Source organism: Triticum urartu, chromosome 7A (genome assembly GCF_056163025.1).
Source record: "Triticum urartu cultivar PI428250 chromosome 7A, HENAU_Tu73, whole genome shotgun sequence".
Classification (NCBI taxonomy): domain Eukaryota; kingdom Viridiplantae; phylum Streptophyta; class Magnoliopsida; order Poales; family Poaceae; genus Triticum; species Triticum urartu.
In genome coordinates, this window is record NC_141879.1 from 338,985,152 (window position 1) to 339,006,233 (window position 21,082).

Below are 21,082 nucleotides of genomic sequence, written 5' to 3' on the forward strand. Positions count from 1 at the left end.
AACCGAAGACCGTGGGCACGACCTGGCTCATCCCACCAGTTTGGTAAGTTCTCCATGTTTCAAGGCATATCCCTTACTTTCTTACTCAAGGAGGATGTCCCAACTTCCCTATATGTTTTTTCAGGGTTGAACGAAGAAGGCGGAGGGGATTCAGTGTCTGGCTCCGTTGCTCGAGGACCCAGCCATCTCGCACTTGACGAACAAGGCGCCGGAGAAGAAGGCCAAGTAGAAGGCCAAGGGGACCAGAGGTGGCCTCCGCCCAAGGGTACTTCGGAGAGGGTGTCCGAAGATGCCAAAACTCACTCGGCCACCGAAGATGACGAGGAGGAGGAAGACGAAGAAGAAAGCATCTCCCCCCTCCCCGAGGGGGGAAAGAAGAGGGTGGCCTCCACAAATCTGGAGACGGAGGCGTCCAAGAAGGGGAAGGCCTCCCTCACGGATAGCTCCGTGTGGGACGTTGACAGCAGCCCAGAACGGCACCCCCGGGATAAGCCCCTGGCCGAATTGTGAGTATCCGAAGACCCCGACGCATTCATATATCAGCCTTTTTACTTTATGATTTTAACATGTTGAAACATGTACTTGCAGTCTGGCTTGTTCCGCCCCCGAGCGATCCTCGTCTTCGGGTAACTCGTTGGACCCGAAGGCGATGGACAACGGGTCCCTTCTGATGGCCTCCTCTCCCAAGATCATGGATGACACCGAGGTGTTGTCCCGAAGGATTCCAGACTAGGGAGAGATGCAGGAGGCCGTCAGGGCGGCGCCAGAGGGCAATACCTCGGCCACCAGACACATGGGGGAGCAGATCCCCATGTAGACTGGCAATGAGGGCCACATCCAATTCGGCCCCCATCCAAATACGGTCCCGGAGACCTATACGGCTCTGGAATCCGGCAGACAGCCTCCTTCGTCCAAAGGAGGTTTGCCTATTCCGCCGGTGACCTCTGTCCAACTAGAGGCACCGGATACTCTACTAGAAGCACTGCAAAGTGCTTCCATCGTTGGGGAACACCGTACCCTTATGGGTGCGGTGATTGAGAAGATTCAATCCGCGAAAAGCGGCCTGACCGAAGCCTGCACAAGCCTTCTAACAGGCTTTGAGGTAAGCAATGTAACTTTGTGAAAAGAAAATCATAGTATAGATTGTAGCCCCTGAGACTCTGTTCGGTGTTCAGAAAGAAGAGCGGAACAGAGGATCAAACAGTTTTTCGCAGGAGACTAACCAGATATGTTTATGTGAATAAGCAGGCGTTGCTGTTGGCCGCGACTTCTCATGCTGCCGAAGTTTTCGGACTGAAGCAGAGGCTGGAGTAGACCGAGGAAGAGCTCGGTCGTGCAAAAAAGTAGCTAGAGGACAATCAAGGCATTCAATGTTTTTGTGCATATCCGGGAGGGATGAATGTTTGTGCGCTGACCACACTGCCACGATATTTTCGTAGGGGCGGCAACCAAGGTAGAGGCCCTCAAGAAGGCGATGGCCGAGGCCGAGGAGAGGGCGGCAAAGGAACGGGCTGCCTGAGAAAAGCAGGAGGCCAGGATTGGTGAGGTCCAGTAGGAGCTCCAAGATGTCGTAAACAAATACGAGTCCTTGGAGCGCCAGAAGGCGGACCAAGAGTCCGAACTTGTGAGGGTCCGCCAAAGTGGACAAGAGGCCCGGGCCGAAGCCCAAGGCGCCCTCCAGGAAATCCAAGAGGCCAAGAAGATTGCGGCGGGTAAGGCTTTTATTATGCAAAGCAAGTATGTGAAGACGAGATATCTCTTACTGACCCATATTTGGAGTTCTCCAGGGGCGTTTGCGGATTTGCCGCGCAACGTTTCTGACGCTGCGGCATTCTTCCGAGCCAAAGAAGGGAGCGCAACGGAGAAGCTGTTCTGGTCGCAATACCTTGCACCAGAACATCCGGTGCCTTTTAGCGACTAGCTAAAACAGCTGGTCGAGCTGCATAGGGTGGCCGAACTAGCCATGGACTTAATAATCCGACTATGGCCTGCAGAAGCTATGCCCAGCAGCTACTTTGGACCCGTGAAGCGGCTGGTCCATGCGTGCCCTCGACTTGACGCCGTCAAGCGGACGATCTGTATAGAAGGTGCGCGGATGGCCTTCGCCCGTGTCAAGATGCAATGGGCGAAGATGAATGCCATCAAGCTCGCGACTGAAGGACCGCTCGAGGGAAAGGAGCACCGCACACCCGCGTGATATTTCAACGATGTCCTGGAGGGATCCCGCATTGTAGTGGAGCAATGTGCTAAGGACATTATTTTTGAATGAGTATATTCATGTTATCCCGTCCTGTAGTATTAAACAGATCCGTTATGTAATATAATGCTTGTTTATTTGTTGAAGTTTTTACCTCCCGTGCGACCATTTTTATTAAATCTGAGGGTTGGCTAGTCGTCGGCTTCAGCCCCACGTAAGTAGTACGGGGGTGTTCGGGATGAATCTAAACACTCTTTATCCCAACATTTGGTCCTTAAAGGAGGTGTTTAGCGCTACGAACCAGGCAATCAGACTATGTGGCTTTATCACCCTCACTTAGCCATAGGATTTTGACAATAAAAATTTAGGCGCAGCCCCTAGTCTCCCAAATAGGGTGTTGTAAACACCTGATCGGATAATAACCGATTCATCGCATAATGCGGAAAAAATCGCTAAAGATTTGAAACCTCCGAAGAGCTGACCGGCTCACGCCGCATCATGGCAGTCAGTTTTCGGCTTTCTCTACTAAGGTGCTCATCCGGATAAACCAGGACACAATCGCAATAGTTCTCCCTTTACTACCCTAGCCGATATAGCGGAACATAAGGTAGTAAGCACAGGAGCCGGGCAACCCAACTATCGACCAAAGACATGATTCGGAGCCGATGCATATAATGCTAAATTCGGGGTGCCGAACTGTACTGTAAAAAGTGTTCGGACTTTGTTGCCGTGTTATGGGGCACAATGAAGTCCCCGGCGGAATAAAGCGTACCAAAGTGTACGAGTGTAATTTGATAAGATTATCAAAAGAACAAACTAGTGCCGCGGAAGTTGGGCTACAAACTATTTCCATTATAGCTTGATTAATATGTCAAAGTGTATTTTGTACAAGTAGTGCGATAAGCAACAGTGGCTATTTAACATGCCAAGACCAAGGAGGAGCTACGTACGGGTCCTGAAAGCGGGTAGAATGGTCGTCGAGAAGAACATCTAGAGATTCCCCGACACGTCTGTTCTACTTGCCACCTTGGTGTGTCCGTCCTTCGAAAGGACCGATTAGGGGGCTGTCGAGAGGGGCCTGCGGAAAAGAAACCTGAAAAGGAAAGAAAGGAAAGAAAAAAGGAAAAGTGAAAGTATGTGTGTCCAGGGGAGGTCAAGCCGTATTATGGATCACAATCTAGTTATGCCTCCGTCTATGCCCATGGTATTTTGAGTGCATAATTATGTACGCGTGGAACGAACGCCGCCACTTGGTGGGTTCTGGGACTGAGGCCTAATTGCTAGTTGAGCTCTTGACGAGCTGGGCTGTCCTGGAGCAGAGTAGTCCAAACTCGTTTGACAGTGTCCGGGAGTATGGCAGCCGAATTAAGGTTCTGCTTGTGGAGGCTGTGATGTACTTCTGCTTCCAGGGCAGCGGTGTGCTCCTCGGTACGGAGGGAGAACTCCGTGTTTCCATTGACTGTTATGACACCGCGTGGTCCGGGCATCTTGAGCTTGAGATAAGCGTAGTGCGGCACCGCATTGAATCAGGCAAACGCAGTTCATCCAAGCAGTGCGTGATAGCCGCTGTGAAAGGGGACGATATCAAAGATTAACTCCTCACTTTGGAAGTTGTTCGGAGATCCGAAGACGACCTCCAATGTTATTGAGCCCGAGTAGCGGGCCTCTACATCTGGTATAACTCCTTTAAAGGTGGTTTGGGTGGGCTTGATCCTTGATGGATCGATGCCCATTTTGCGCACTATATCCTGGTAAAGCAGGTTGAGGCTGCTGTCACCATCCATGAGGACTCATGTGAGGTGAAATAAATCAATTATTGGGTCGAGGATCAGTGCGGCTGACCCGCCATGACGGATGCTGGTCGGATGGACCCTGCGATCGAAGTTGATTGGGCATGACGACCATGGGTTGAATTTTGGGGCAACTGGCTCTATCGCATAGACGTCCTTGAGCGCGCTTGCACTCCTTCTAGGGGATATTTGTAGCGTATATCATGTTCACCGTTTTGATTTGAGGGGGAAACTTCTGTTGTCCCCCTGTGTCCGATGGATGGGGCTCCTCGTCATCTTTCTCGCTTTACGACCCCTTCTCCTTGTCTTCGGCATTTAATTTGCCGGTGTGTTTGAAGACCCAACAACTCCTATGGGTATGATTGGCTGGTTTATCAGGGGTGCCATGGACCTGACATGGGTGATCGAGTATGCTGTCCAGGCTGGAAGGGCCTTGATTATTTCTTTTATATGGCTTCTTCCGCTATCCGGACTTGGAGCCACCGAATCCGGCGTTCACTGCCGTGTCATCGGTATGATCACCGTTGCTTCAACGCTTGTGTCTGGTGCATCGGGGCTTGCCGTTACTATTTCTGACTTCCGAAGTGCTAGGTTTGTTTGTGTTGTTATTGCTACGGGCTAGCCAGCTATCTTCGCCCACGCAAAAGCAGGTCATGAGTGCCGTGAGGGATTCCATGGACTTCGGCTTTTCCTGGCCAAGGTGTTGGGCAAGCCATTCGTCCTGGATGCTATGTTTATATGCCGCTAGGGCTTCGGCATCCGGATAGTCAATGATTTGGTTCTTTTTGGTTAAGAATCTAGTCCAGAATTTCCTGGATGACTCTCCGGGCTGTTGGATTATGTGACTTAAGTCGTCAGCATCCGGAGGTCGAACATATATACCTTGGAAGTTGTCAAGAAAGGCTTCTTCCAAGTCCTCCCAGCTGCCAATGGATTTTTCAGGCAGGCTATTCAGCCAGTGTCGGGCTGGGCCCTTGAGTTTTAGGGGGGGTATTTGATGGCATGATGATTATCGCCGCGCGCCATGTGAATATGGAGGATAAAGTCTTCAATCCATACCGCAGGATCTGTGGTTCCATCATATGATTTGATATTCGCGGGTTTGAACCCTTCTGGGAATTCATGTTCCATCACTTCATCAGTGAAACAGAGGGGGTGTGCAGCGCCTCTATATCGGGCCAGGTCACTGATGACCCATAAGTATAGGGGATCTATCGTAGCCTTTTCGATAAGTAAGAGTGTCGAACCCAATGAGGAGCAGAAGGAAATGATAAGCAGTTTTGAGTAAGGTATTCTCTGCAAGCACTGAAATTATCGGTAACAAATAGTTTTGTGATAAGGTAATTTGTAACGAGTAACAAGTAGTAATAGTAAATAAGGTGCAGCAAGATGGCCCAATCCTTTTTGTAGCAAAATACAAGTCTGGACAAACTCTTATATGAAGTAAAGCGCTCCCGAGGACACATGGGAATTATCGTCAAGCTAGTTTTCATCACGATCATATGATTCGCCTTCGGTACTTTGATAATTTGATATGTGGGTGGACCGGTGCTTGGGTGTTGTCCTTACTTGGACAAGCATCCCACTTATGATTAACCCCTATTGCAAGCATCCAAAACTACAACAGAAGTATTAAGGTAAACCTAACCATAGCATGAAACATATGGATCCAAATCGGCCCCTTACGAAGCAACGCATAAACTAGGGTTTAAGCTTGTCACTCTAGCAACCCATCATCTACTTATTACTTCCCAATGCCTCCCTATAGGCCCAAACAATGGTGAAGTTTCATGTAGTCGACGTTCACATGACACCACTAGAGGGATGACAACATACATCTCATCAAAATATCGAACGAATACCAAATTCACATGACTACTAATAGCAAGACTTCTCCCATGTCCTCAGGAACAAACATAACTACTCACAAAGCATATTCATGTTCATAATCATAATGGTATCAATATGTATAATGGATCTGACCATATGATCTTCCACCAAGTAAACCAACTAGCATCAACTACAAGGAGTAATCAACACTACTAGCAACCCACAGGTACCAATCTGAGGTTTGGATACAAGAGATGAACTAGCATTTGAGATGAGATGGTGCTGGTGAAGATGTTGACGGAGATTGAACCCCCTCTTGATGAGAGGATCGTTGGTGATGACGATGGTGATGATTTCCCCCATCCCGGAGGGAAGTTTCCCCGGCAAAACAGCTCTACCGGAGCACTAGATTGGTTCCACCAAGGTTCCGCCTCGTGGTGGCGGAGTCTCGTCCCAAAAGCTTGCGACGAAAGACTCCATATAGCAGAAGATGGGCATCGGAGGGCCACCAGGGGGGCCACGAGGCAGGGGGCGCGCCCAAGGGGTAGGGTGCGCCCCTACCCTCGTGGCCAGGGTGTGGCCCCCCTCTGGAACTTCTTGCGCTCAGTATTTTTTATATACTCTGGAAATAGCTTTCATGAAGTTTCAGGACTTTTGGAGCTGTGCAGAATAGGTCTCTAATATTTGCTCCTTTTCCAGCCCAGAATCCCAGCTGCCGGCATTCTCCCTCTTCATGTAAACCTTGTAAAATAAGAGATATGCATAAGTATTGTGACATAATGTGTAATAACAGCCCATAATGCAATAAATATCGATATAAAAGCATGATGCAAAATGGACGTATCAACTCCCCCAAGCTTAGACCTCGCTTATCCTCAAGCAAAAGCCGAAATCGAAAAATATGTCCACATGTTTAGAGATAGAGGTGTCGATAAAAATAAAATACGGACATGAGGGCATCATGATCATTCTTAGAACAACAACATATATATATTGTCATATGATCTCTTATGCTAAAGTAACAATTCAATCACAATTTCAAGTATGAATCATAAACTTCTTTGAGAACCAACAAACTCTAATCTTAGTCATTGAGGCAAATGCAATTTATCATAACATAGGAAAGAGTCAATATAAGAGCTTTTCAGCAAGTCCACATACTCAACCATCTTTTAGTCTTTCACAATTGCTAACACTCACACAATACTTATGGGTATGGAGTTTTAATCGGACACAGAGAAAGATAGGGGCTTATAGTTTTGCCTCCCAACGTTTTACCTCAAGGGTAATGTCAACAATAATAGTTCATGAAGACTCACATCCAATTAGCTATATATATTAGGATCTTTCCAACATATTGTGCTTGTCAAAGGATAAAATGTAAAAAGGAAAGGTGAAGATCACCCTGACTCTTATGTAAGGTAGAATATAAAAGCAAAAGATATGCCTTTCGCAGAGGGAAGCAGAGGTTGTCATGCGCTTTTATGGTTGGATGCACAAAATCTTAATGCGAAAGAACGTCACTTCATATTTCCACTTGTGATATGGACTTTTATTATGCAGTCCATCGCTTTTATTTCTTCCACATCACAAGATCGTATAAAGCTTATTTTCTCCCACACTAATAAGGCATACATATTTAGAGAGCAATTTTTATTGCTTGCACCGATGACAACTTACTTGAAGGATCTTACTCAATCCATTGGTAGATATGGTGGACTCTCATGGCAAAACTAGGTTTAGGGATATTTGGAAGCACAAGTAGTATCTCTACTTGGTGCAAAGAAATTGGCTATCATGAGAGGGAAAGGCAAGCTCAACATCCTGGACGATCCATGACAATATAATTTATCTCAGATGTAAGAAAACATAACCCATTACGTTGTCTTCCTTGTCCAACGTCAACTCTTAGCATGTCATACTTTAATGAGTGCTCACAATCATAAAAGATGTCCAAGATAGTATATTTATATGTGAACCTATCTTTCTTTATTACTTCCTATTAATTGCAACGATGACCAAAACTATGTTTGTCAACTCTCAACAACTTTTATTCATCATACTCTTTATATGTGAGCTCATTACTCTCCATAAGATCCATATGATCTCTTTGTTTCTTTTTATTTCTTCTCTTTTATTTTATTCCCTCAAGATCATAGCAAAATAATAAAGCCCTTGACTCAACACTAATCTTTATTATATATAGCTCATAGACTCGATTACATAGAAGGATCATAAAGCAAAACTCACAACTAGATCATACTAACACTTTATTCTACTAGATCAAGATATTATCAAAAGGATCGAACTAAGAAAAACGGTAAAGATAAAAGTGATGGTGATACGATACCGGGGCACTCCCCCAAGCTGGGTAGTTGCCAAGGGGAGTGCCCATACCCGATGCTCAGTTCTTCTTTGTCAGTGGAGAAGATGGATTTGTCGATGATGTAGGTTTGTCGTCCCTCTTCCAAGGCATAGGCTCACCATCATAGAAGGATGATCGAGTCTCCTGAATCCTCAGATATGCAGCCAAACTCATCCTCTTGAATCTATATTCATACTCACAGTTTTGATTTAGCAGGTCATAGATCTGGGCTTGGAGGTGCTCGATTTTCTCATGAAGTTTGAAGATGGCCTCCCCAATGTCCTTGACGTCCAGCTTGTGTTTGTTGGTGAACTCCGTGATCATAATGTGATTGGAGTCAAGTCCACGCTCCACCATCTCCTAACACTTGAAAACTTGTTGCTCTAATGCCTCGAGCCTTGCCTCAGTGCTTTCGGTCCTCCTTGGTCCCTCAAGATCGCGGATGTGCAACAACCCCTCGCGCATCTCAATGGTTTGAGGGTGTTGCAGCACCTCTGTGAGGTAGGGGTTGATGACCTTCTCGAAGAACTTGTCCTTGGGGGCAGTTGAAGACGACATGACGACCTAGATCTGTCAGAAAAACAGCTCGAAACAAAGACAAGAGATATTTGCATGATACTGTGGTCAAAACCTTCGGGAGATTATATAATGAATTTTTACTGACTAAAAGAAGTATCGTGCAAGAAAATGGAGTCCGGAGAGCGCACGAGGTGCCCACGAGGCAGGGGGCACGCCCAGGGGGTAGGGCGCGCCTCCCACCCTCGTGGAAGCCTCGTGTCCTTCACATATTGCTTCTTATTTTCCGTACCACATACCTATTCCTTTTCGGAGTCTGAAGCGTTCTGGAAAGTGTCCCTTATGTATTCCTTCGGGGTTACGGTTCCAATGATATTAGTTTCAACATTTATAGGATTACCTGAAATATAATGTTTGATTCTTTGACCGTTCAACACCCTTGGATTTGTGCCTTCGAAGTTGTTGATTTTTATGGCACCGGAACAATAGACCTCCTCCATAATGTAAGGACCTTCCCATTTAGAGAGGAGTTTTCCTGCAAAAAAACTTAAACGAGAGTTGTATAATCACCTACATTAAACTCACGCTTTTGTATCCTTTTGTCATGCCATCTTTTAATTTTTTCTTTAAACAGCTTGGCATTTTCATAAGCCTAGGTTCTCCATTCATCAAGTGAGCTAATGTCAAAAAGCCTCTTCTCACCAGCAAGTTTGAAGTCATAGTTGATCTCTTTAATAGCCCAATATGACTTATGTTCTAATTCAAGAGGTAAGTGACATGCTTTACCATAAACCATTTTATACGGAGACATACCCATAGGATTTTTATATGCAGTTCTATAGGCCCATAATGCATCATCAAGTTTCTTGGACCAATTCTTTCTAGATCTATTAACAGTCTTTTGCAAAATTAATTTGAGCTCTCTGTTACTCAATTTTAGTTGACAACTAGACTGTGGGTGATAAGGAGATGCAATTCTATGATTAACGTCATACTTAGCAAGCATTTTACAAAAGGCACCATGAATAAAATGTGAACCACCATCAGTCATTAAATATCTAGGGACTCAAACCTCGGGAAAATAACTTCTTTAAGCATCTTAATAGAGGTGTTATGATCATCACTACTAGTTGGAATAGCTTCTACCCACTTACCCATTAGAGGAAGGAAAAGGTCCCATATAATCAAAGCCCCAAACATCAAATGGTTCAATAACAAGTGAATAATTCATAGGAATTTCTTGACATCTACTAATATTACCAATTCTTTGACATTCATCACAAGACAAGACAAACTTACGGGCATCCTTGAAGAGAGTAGGCCAATAAAAACCGGATTGCAATACCTTATGTGCAGTTCTATCTCCAGCATGGTATCCTCCATAAGCCTCGGAGTGACACTTGCGTAGGATCTGTTCCTGTTCATGCTCAGGTACACAACATCTAATAATACCATCTAATCCTTCTTTATAAAGATGTGGGTCATCCCAAAAGTAATGTCTCAAATCATTGAAGAACTTTTTCTTTTGCTAGTATGTGAAACTAGGTGGTCTAAATTTAGCAACAATATAATTAGCATAATCAGCATACCATGGAGTAGTTCGAGAAGCATTTATGACATTTAATTGTTCATCAGGAAAGCTATCATCAATAGGTAGTGGGTCATCAAGAACATTTTCTAACCTAGACAAGTTGTCTACAACAGGGTTCTCAGCTCCCTTTCTATCGATAATATGCAAATCAAACTCTTGTAGCAGGAGAACCCATCTAGTAAGTCTAGGTTTAGCATCTTTCTTTTCCGTAAGGTATTTAATAGCAGCATGATCAGTGTGAATAGATACTTTAGAATCAACAATATAAGGTCTGAACTTATCACATGCAAATACAACTGCTAAAAATTCGTTTTCAGTGGTAGCATAATTTCTCTGGGCATTGTCTAGAGTTTTACTAGCATACTGAACAACATTTAATTTCTTATCAACTCTTTGCCCTAGAACAATATAAGGTCTGAACTTATCACATGCAAATACAACAGCATAATCACTAGCATCACACATAATTTCAAAGGGTAAATTCCAATCAGGTGGCTGAACAATAGGTGCAGAAATCAGAGCTTTCTTAAGTATTTCAAATGCTTCTACACAATCATCATAAAAAACAAAAGGAATATCTTTTTGTAATAGATTAGTCAGAGGACAAGAAATTTTCGAGAAGTCCTTAATGAACCTCCTATAAAAACGGCGTGACCGAGGAAGCTTCTTATACCTTTAATGTCCTTGGGACATGGCATCTTTTCAATAGCATCAACTTTAGCTTTATCAACTTCAATGCCTCTTTCAGAAATTTTATGCCCCAAGACAATACCTTCATTAACCATAAAGTGGCATTCTCCCAATTCAGAACAAGATTAGTTTCTTCACATCTCTGCAAAACTCGATCAAGGTTGCTCAAGCAATCATCAAAAGAGGATCCATAAACGGAGAAATCGTCCATGAAAACCTCACATATCTTTTCACAAAAGTCAGAAAATATAGCCATCATGCATCTTTGAAAGGTAGCTGCTGCATTACATAAACCAAAAGGCATACGTCTATAAGCAAAATTACCGAAAGGGCAAGTAAAAGTGGTCTTTGATTGATCATCAGCTGACACAGGTATTTGAGAGAAGCCAGAGTAACCATCTAGAAAGCAAAAATGTGTATGTTTGGATAATCTTTCTAGCATTTGATCAATAAAAGGCAAAGGTTAATGATCTTTTTTAGTGGCCTTATTTAATTTGCGGAAATCAATTACCATCCTATAACCTCTAATAATTCTTTGCGGGATCAATTCATCTTTATCATTAGGAACAACGGTAATACCTCCCTTCTTAGGGACACAATGGACAGGACTTACCCACTTACTATCAGCAACAGGATAAATTATACCTGCTTCAAGGAGCTTTAATATTTCCTTTCTTACCACTTCTTTCATCTTAGGATTCAGCCGACGTTGGTGATCAATAACTGGTTTGGCATCTTCCTCCAAATTTATTTTTTGTTGACATAGAGTGGGACTAATGCCCTTAAGATCATCAAGAGTATATCCAATAGCAGCACAGTGCTTCTTCAGAGTTTTCAATAATTTCTCTTCCTCCTTCTCTGAAAGGTTAGCACTAATAATAACAGGATATATTTTCTTTTCATCAAGATAAGCATGTTTAAGAGTATCAGGTAATTGTTTAAGCTCAAACACGGGATCACCCTTGGGTGGAGGAGGATCCCTAGGGTTTCAACAGGCAAATTGTGTTTCAGAATAGGTCCCTGTTTAAAGAATACTTCATCTATTTCCCTTCTTTCATTCATGAACATATCATTTTCATGGTCTAGCAAATATTGTTCTAATGGATCAGTAGGAGGCACGGCAATAGAAGCAAGACCAATAATTTCATCTTTACTAGGCAATTCTTTATCATGGGGTTGTCTACGAAATTTAGCAAAATTAAACTCATGAGACATATCCCCTAAACTAACAGAAACAATATCCTTATTGCAGTCTATCTTAGCATTGACAATATTTAAGAAGGGTCATAATGGGAAAAAAGCTATCTTATGGGGAACCAAGAACAAGAAAATCAGTAGGGTATTTAACCTTCCCACACAAGACTTCAACATCTCTGACAATCCCAACAGGTGAAATAGTATCTCTATTGGCAAGCTTAATGGTAACATCGATATCTTCTGTCTTAGCTGGTGCAATATCATGCATAATTTCTTTGTATAAGGAAATAGGTATTGCACTAGCACTAGCACCCATATCACATAAGCCATGATAACAATGATCTCCTATTTTAACAGAAATAAGAGGCATGCCTACAACAGGTCTGTGTTTATTTTTAGCATCAGGTCTAGCGATTCTAGCAGCTTCATCACAGAAGTAAATAACATGCCCATCAATATTATCAGCCAAGAGATCTTTAACCATAGCAATTTTAGGTTCAAATTTAATTTGCTCAGGGGGTTTAGGTGTCTTAATATTACTTTTGTTGACCACAGTTGAAGCTTTAGCATGATTCTTTATTCTAACAGGGAAAGGTGGTTTCTCAACAGAAGTGATAGTCTTTTCTTCAACTTTAATAGGTGCAACTACTTTTAGTTCAATGGGAGGATTATATTTACACCACTTCTCCTTAGGGAGATCAACATGAGTAGCAAAGGATTCACAGAAAGAAGCTACTATCTCAGAGTCAAGCCCATATTTAGTGCTAAATTTACAGAAACCATCGGTATCCATAAAAGATTTAACACAATGAAACTTAGGTGTTATACCTGACTCTTTACCTTCGTCGAGATCCCAATATTCAGAGTTGCGTTTAATTCTCTCCAATAAATTCCATTTGTATTCAATAGTCTTCATCATAAAGGAACTAGTACAAGAAGTATCGAGCATGGAGCGATTGTTGTCAGAAACCGAGCATAAAATTTTTGAATAATCATTTCTCTTGAGAGCTCAGGAATGGGGCATGAATATAACATTGACATAAGCCTCCCCCAAGCTTGAGCGATGCTTTTTACTTTGCGAGGCCAAAAATTATATATATAATTACGATCACGATGAACAAGATGCATAGGATAAAACTTCTGATAGAATTCCAATTTCAACCGTTTGTAGTCCCATGATCCCATATCATCACATAGCCTATACCATCTCAATGCATATCCCTTCAAAGATGAAGGGAAGACCTTCTTCTTGATAACATCATCGGGGATACCTGCAAGCTTAAATAATCCACAAGCTTCATCCACATAGATTAAGTGTAAGTCGGGATGCAATGTTCCATCTCCTGCAAAAGGATTACCTAGCAGTTTCTCTATCATACCCGAAGGAATTTCGAAGTAAACATTTTCATTTTTAGTAGGTCCAGTTGGTTGAGGAGAAACTATTTGCTCTACCGGTTGGGGTGAAGATACCCGGAACAAGCCCCTCAAAGGATTATTTCCCATACTAACAAGTAACAGTAAATTTCAGCACACTATATAAATTTTTCCTTGCCAAATTCCACCTACTAAAGGCGCTTCACACCCTGGCAACGGCACCAGAAAAGAGACTTGATGACCCAAAAGTATAGGGGATCTATCGTAGCCTTTTCCATAAGTAAGAGTGTCGAACCCAACGAGGAGCAGAAGGAAATGATAAGCAATTTTCAGTAAGGTATTCTCTGCAAGCACTGAAATTATCGGTAACAGATAGTTTTGTGATAAGGTAATTTGTAACGAGTAACAAGTAGTAAAAATAAATAAGGTGCAGCAAGATGGCCCAATCCTTTTTGTAGCAAAAGACAAGCCTGGACAAACTCTTATATGAAGTAAAGCGCTCCCGAGGACACATGGGAATTATCGTCAAGCTAGTTTTCATCACGATCATATGATTCGCGTTCGGTACTTTGATAATTTGATATGTGGGTGTTTTCCTTACTTGGACAAGCATCCCACTTATGATTAACCCCTATTGCAAGCATCCACAACTACAACAGAAGTATTAAGGTAAACCTAACCATAGCATGAAACATATGGATCCAAATCAGCCCCTTACGAAGCAACGCATAAACGAGGGTTTAAGATTCTATCACTCTAGCAACCCATCATATACTTATTACTTCCCAATGCCTCCCTCTAGGCCCAAACAATGGTGAAGTGTCATGTAGTCGACGTTCACATGACACCACTAGAGGGATGACAACATACATCTCATCAAAATGTCGAACGAATACCAAAATCACATGACTACTAATAGCAAGACTTCTCCCATGTCCTCAGGAACAAACGTAACTACTCATAAAGCATATTCATGTTCATAATCAGAGGGGTATCAATATGCATAATGGATCTGAACATATGATCTTCCACCAAGTAACCAACTAGCATCAACTACAAGGAGTAATCAACACTACTAGCAACCCACAGGTACCAATCTGAGGTTTGGATAAAAAGATTGGATATAAGAGATGAACTAGGGTTTGAGATGAGATGGTGCTGGTGAATATGTTGATGGAGATTGACCCCCTCCCGATGAGAGGATCGTTGGTGATGACGATGGTGATGATTTCCCCCTCCCGGAGGGAAGTTTCCCCGGTAGAACAGCTCTGTCGGAGCCCTATATTGGTTCGACCAAGGTTCCGTCACGTGGTGGCGGAGTCTCGTCCCGAAAGCTTGCATATGAATTTTTTCTCGATGAACAACTCCATATAGCAGAAGATGGGCATCGGAGGGCCACTAGGGGGCCCATGAGGCAGGGGGCGCGCCTAGGGGGGTAGGGCGCGGCCCCCACCCTCGTGGCCAGGGTGTGGCCCCATCTAGAACTTCTTGCACTCAGTATTTTTTATATATTCTGGAAATAGCTTCCGTGAAGTTTCAGGACTTTTGGAGCTGTGCAGAATAGGTCTCTAATATTTGCTGCTTTTCCATCACAGAATCCCAGCTGCCGGCATTCTCCCTCTTCATGTAAACCCTGTAAAATAAGAGAGATTAGGCATAAGTATTTTTACATAATGTGTAATAACAGCCCATAATGCAACAAATATCGATATAAAAGCATGATGCAAAATGGACGTATCAGTCACGACGTATTTCAGATGGAGTCTGTCTGCGATTTTCGGCTCGGACGTAACTGTGCTTGCCATGTTCGGCTCGATCGCCATCGTCGCGTGTCGGGGCACGCCCTCATGATCCATAGATCGATCTGGACGGACCTGCTTTATTCTTCAGGCCCTGCCAGAGATCGTATGTGTATCCCTGAGCAGTTTTGTCTCTGTCTTTACGACGAGGTGGTACAGCTGGTGTTCGGCTTGGGTTGCCGCTTTGTCCCGACCACTTGGTGGTCAGTCAGCCGCGTTGTGCGCTGATGGCACGGGCTCCAACGCCTCATCATCGAATTGAGGTAGTAATTTGCACTTCAGGTAACTTTTGACTAGTCTCTTGAGGCCGTACTCCTCGGCTTCCAGGACATTAGTCCATCTGTCATTGAGCAGATCTTGATCAGCTTGAAGCTGCTGCTGCTTCTTTTTCAGGCTCCTTGCAGTGGCTATTAGCTGGCGCTTGAAGCGCTCCTGCTCGAGAGGTTCCTCAGGCATGATCAAATTCTCATTGCCGAGGCTCACCTCGTCCTCGGAGAGTGCAAAATAATTGCTGTCCTCCGAGTCTTCGTGCGCAGCCTGTTCATCAGGGCTGACTCGCCCATCTTCCTGTTCATCTTGTTCGGAAGTTTCCTCAACAGGGTCTTCATTGTCTTTGGCACCGTCCGGAGTGTTATCTTCTCCTGTGCCGGTGTTGCTGTCTTTGCTGCGGCGTGATTTAGAGTGGTGCCGCCGACGCAGACGTTTTGGTTGTATCTCAGGAGGTTTATCCTCAAGTGGATCTTCCTTGTCATCTCCACTATTCTCTTTTGGTGCATCTACCATGTATACATCGTATGAGGAGGTGGTCGTCCATCGTCCGGTGAATGGCGGGTTTTCGGCCTGCTCCTCTCCAGCAGCGTCGTCCATACCGTCGATATCTTTAGAGCCGTAATCGAGCATGTTGGTTAAGTCTTTGATAGTGCTATTAAGTGGGTGGGGGTGGGAAGAAAAATTCTCCATTGTCAGCCTCCAGTTCAAACAGGATATAATTTGGCTGAGAGTCCCCCGCTAAGGAGAGTGTTTTTAGTGAGTTTAGCACGTCGCCTAAAGGCGAGTGCTGAAAGATGTCCGTGGAGCTGAATTCAAAGATCGATGCCTGATCAAGCTCTTCGCGTGCGGACGCACATGGTTCGGAACTTGTAACCGAAAATGGGTCTGAGGTTCTGATGACATGGATCCCACTCGAGGTTGGGTCAGTGTGCGGCTCTGGCGCCGCTGGGTCTACGGTTTCCGTGGCGGGGTTGAGCCTCCCGTCCTCGTATGGCGCAATCTACTCCGGTTCTAGGGCTAGAGCAGTTACATGCGCTATCCGTTGGGCCTGGTCCGATGATGGATTTAAGTCATGTTCATCGTGGCGACAGGGAGCGGCTGCCGTGGTCTCGAATCCGTCGGAGATCAAGTCTCCGCGGATATCCACGACATAGTTCAAGCTTCCAAATCTGACCTGATGGACAGGGGCATAGCTATCGATCTGCTCTAGATGGCCACGCGAGTTGGCCCGCAATGCGAAGCTGCCGAATACGAAGATATGTCTGGGGAGGAAGGTTTCTCCCTGGACAACATTGTTGTAGATGATTGACGGGACCATTGAACCTCCTGACGACCGCACATCGGAGCACTCAATGAAAGCACCAATATCGGTGTCAAAACCGGCGGGTCTCGGGTAGGGGGTCCCGAACTGTGCGTCTAAGGCCCTCTCGATGGTAACAGGAGACAGGGAACACAATGTTTATCCAGGTTAGGGCCCTCTCGATGGAAGTAAACCCTACGTCCTGCTAGATTAATATTGATGAGTATGGGGGTTACAAGAGTTGATCTACCACGAGATCGTAATGTCTAAAACCCTAGAAGTCTAGCCTATCTGATTATGATTGTTTCTACGGACTAAGCCCTCTGGTTTATATAGACACCAGAGGGGGCTAGGGTTATACAAAGTCGGTTACGGAGAAAGGAATATTCATAGCCGAATGCCAAGCTTGCCATCCACGCCAAGGAGAGTCCCATCTAGATACGGGTGAGCGTCTTCGGTCTTGTATCTTCGTAGCCCATCAGTCCGGCCCATGTCCAATAGGCCGGACGCCCGAGGACCCCTTAGTCCAGGACTCCCTTAGTCCTTGCTCTAACTTGGCCCGTGATATGGGTACTACATGCATATAATGTCCTGGAGTGCATCTACTATGTTGCAATGCCTTGTGCTTAGCCTGCTGATGATGCATGTAAATATGTAATGCCTTCTTGCTTTTGAGTACCTATTCCATTCATGATAACATGTTTTCAAATTCAAGTACCATCATTCTACTCTATCGCAATGCCATCTGATTAGTTTGACATCATGCTTCTGACTATCTTATGCATTGTTATTCATCAGTATGTACTTCATATGTCTACCATACCATGTTCTTTTTTTACCATGTCGTGTTGTTCTAGTGGTCTGTTGCAATGCCATCTTAGTTTCCCAATCATGCACACATATGTTGCCTTAGTGTTTTTATGTATGTATTCTGCTAGCATACAGTTTTACATTCAAGTAGTGTTTTTCTTACACTGTTGTCGTGTCGTGTCCCTAGATCTTACATCATACCCCCTCCGTTCAGATTACATGTCGCGGAAATGGATAAAAATGGATGTATCTAGAACTGAAATACGCCTAGACCCATCCATTTATTTCCAGATGGAGGGAATATATGTCAATATGTCATGCCTTTCTATTCTTCAGTACCGATTCCATCTCTGTTGTAGCATGTTTTATAATTAAAGCACCGTTCCTCTATATAAGGCATGCAAGGGGAAGATGGCTATGTTAGAATCTGAAGGGTTACAAACCAGGTATTTGAAAAATATCCAAATACCAGGAGATAGTAAACCAACTCCAGTTTTCATAGATACAGCTCCAGCACAGAGAAACCCAACTTCTACTCATAATAAGAAGATTCCAGTGGCCAAATAACTAGTCCACTCCAGTCCAGCAAAAATATATCAACTCCATTCTAAGAAGCGTGTCCGTATCCTCGCATCATGAAAATTTATAGCATTCTGATCATATTTTCTACATGTTTCTTACCCATCTCTCTTTTAGAAAATAAGGTTAAATGATAGAAGACTTTCTGCACTAGGATCGTATTCGAGGAAAGTATGTTGCGGGAATTCTCTGTGCTCCCATGCTAATGTAAGTATCTGTTGTATATCACTATATTTTTCCATCAGCATGTATTTTCAGTCGGCATGAATCCAACCTTTATCTGATCTAAATTTAGTTGTAGCAAAATGTAAAAAGGCGACAATGTTGATTTTTGTAAGGAAAACTGCCTGGTAGTTTTGCATACCAAGATGCATGAGTGTACTATCTCATATCATGCACATTACTGAATTGTAGTGTTGCTCTGGTTGCCCATTCATTCATTGTGTCAATGTTGATTTCGTATTACCTTACCTGGCTGGTGATAGTTGTGCCATATTGTGTTAATATTTTGTAGGCTGGTGTGGTCTGGTTGCCCAAACGTTCGTTGTGTCAATGTCGCTTTCCTACTATCTGACCTGGCCAATGATAGCAATGCTAATTTCTTAATTTGGTGCAGGCTGTTGAAGATAAGAAGACAAACTCTGAAAATAACAAGGCAACCCCTTTGTTTCTTTCCAATAAATCTAGGCCAGGTAATATGGCAATAACTCTTGATTAATCTGTTTGGTTCCCCTCCTAATTTATGTTATGATGAAGTGGTCGAGACACTCTCCACTATCAATAATACAAGCCTGCCAAAATCGCCATCTGAATCTGTTCAGTTTCCTCTATCTCGAATGCAATAGAAAAAATGTATGTTTGTGAACCAATTACTGGCTGAAGCAATGATGGAAATGGTGGAGGAATCAGAGGTGCACATTCGTGCGCAACAACAACTGATCAATGTTTTCAGAGACAGTGTAGCAAAGAAGGCATAACTTGCCCGCATGCTTATGGGCGTCATCCGTGCTGAGGTTGCAGATTGTGATGTTGTAGATCGTTAGGTTATGTTCATTTATTTGCACTGGCATCAATCTTTGATTGCCCAGTGGATGTAATTTCCTATAATATATGTTGCATGTGCAACGTTTTCCTTGTATGCCGTACCTTTGCTTAGGGCGCCTTGCATTCCAGCTAAATGGTCGCTAGGAAGCTAAAAAAGCAGTGAAAATATTAGTTAGAACGAACAGTCGTGGGCCCTATATGAAGGAAGCAGCCCACTGGCCTTAATGGGCTTCCCTAATGGGCCCGTAGGGACCAAAATTGTCATAGGCCTTTAATTGATCGGTTTTGATTCTGTGCATGATTGCTCGTCGTAATGGGCTCAAATTATCTAATTGGGCATATAGACATGTTCAAACTTTAGTGGGCCCATTAAATTAATGGGCCGTTACCAGTCCGAAAGTTAATGGTCGGCCCTGTTACCTCCCGCGTCGTTAACAAACCGACATCGAAACGGGAAACAGGTGGGCCCATTTGATTTCACGGGCCGTTAACAGGACGATACTAAGGTCGGGCTACATATGGGCCAACTTTACCATGGGCCTTTAGCAGGCCGAAAGAGACAGCGGGCTCGTACTGGACCAAGAAGAGCATGGCCGCTAAGAGGCCGAAAGTTAGGTTGTACTGTATATGGCCCAACTTTTTTGTGGGCCTTTAGCAGGCCGAAAGAGAAACCGGGCTGGTATTGGACCATGAAGAGCATGGGACGTCAAAAGGCCAAAACTCAGGTCCGACTGCAAATGGCCCAACTCATTTATGGGCCATCAACAGGCTGAAAGACACACCGGGCCAGAAATTGGCCCAACACTTAAATGGGTCGCTAAAAGGCCAAAAGATGTACATCCTGAAAATTGGCCCATCCCTTGAATGGGTCGTTAACAGGCCGAAACCACATCGGGCCGATATTGAGCCCAAATATATAGCAGGCTGTTAACGGGCTCGAACTGACGATGCGCTGAAGTGGTGTCAAATCGTTAATGGGTTGTTGATGGGCCGAATTGGCACATCTCGTATGGGCCATGGGCTTAAATGGACCTGACACAAGTAGGCCTTATATGGGCTGGCCTACTAATTTTTACTGGGCTGGCCTTTTTAACCGGAATGGGCCACTGTTGGGTCGTACCACGTGTCGACCTATCATAGGCGCCTCCTGTCCAATGAGTGACATCTGTCCCAACAGTTTTCCAACACGTGTTTCCTCCGTTCAATGAGAATTTTACACGTGGAAAATCCCCATTGGTCTAGGCTGTTAACGGGTTATCAGACCCGAAACCGGACTCGATAGCTTAACGGCGACCCGTTACGGTGGATGCCACGTGTTGGTTACCCTTAACGAAAGCACTTCTATCTATCATCATGTAAGTGGACACTTCCATGATGATAATTTTGGTAATGTCATAGAACACTTCTACGACAGCACAGGTATGCCTATCCTGATTCTGTCATAAAATCATCACGGATGTACATGCATGGCAGAAAACATGACCTACTATGAAAAACACGTATCATCACGGAAGTGTATTTTCTTTGTAGTGGTATGATGATATTTCCTATGTGTTTATGAATGAAGATAGTCCTTGGACATTATCGATGATGTGTATCAACAAGTACATGACTTGTTTGTGGAAGTATGCATTGTATGATGACTGAACTAAAAGGTCCCTAGTCGAAAGGGCTGTATGGACGTGCAGCAGACTATACTAGCATATCACACGTTCGATGGCTTGGTCTCA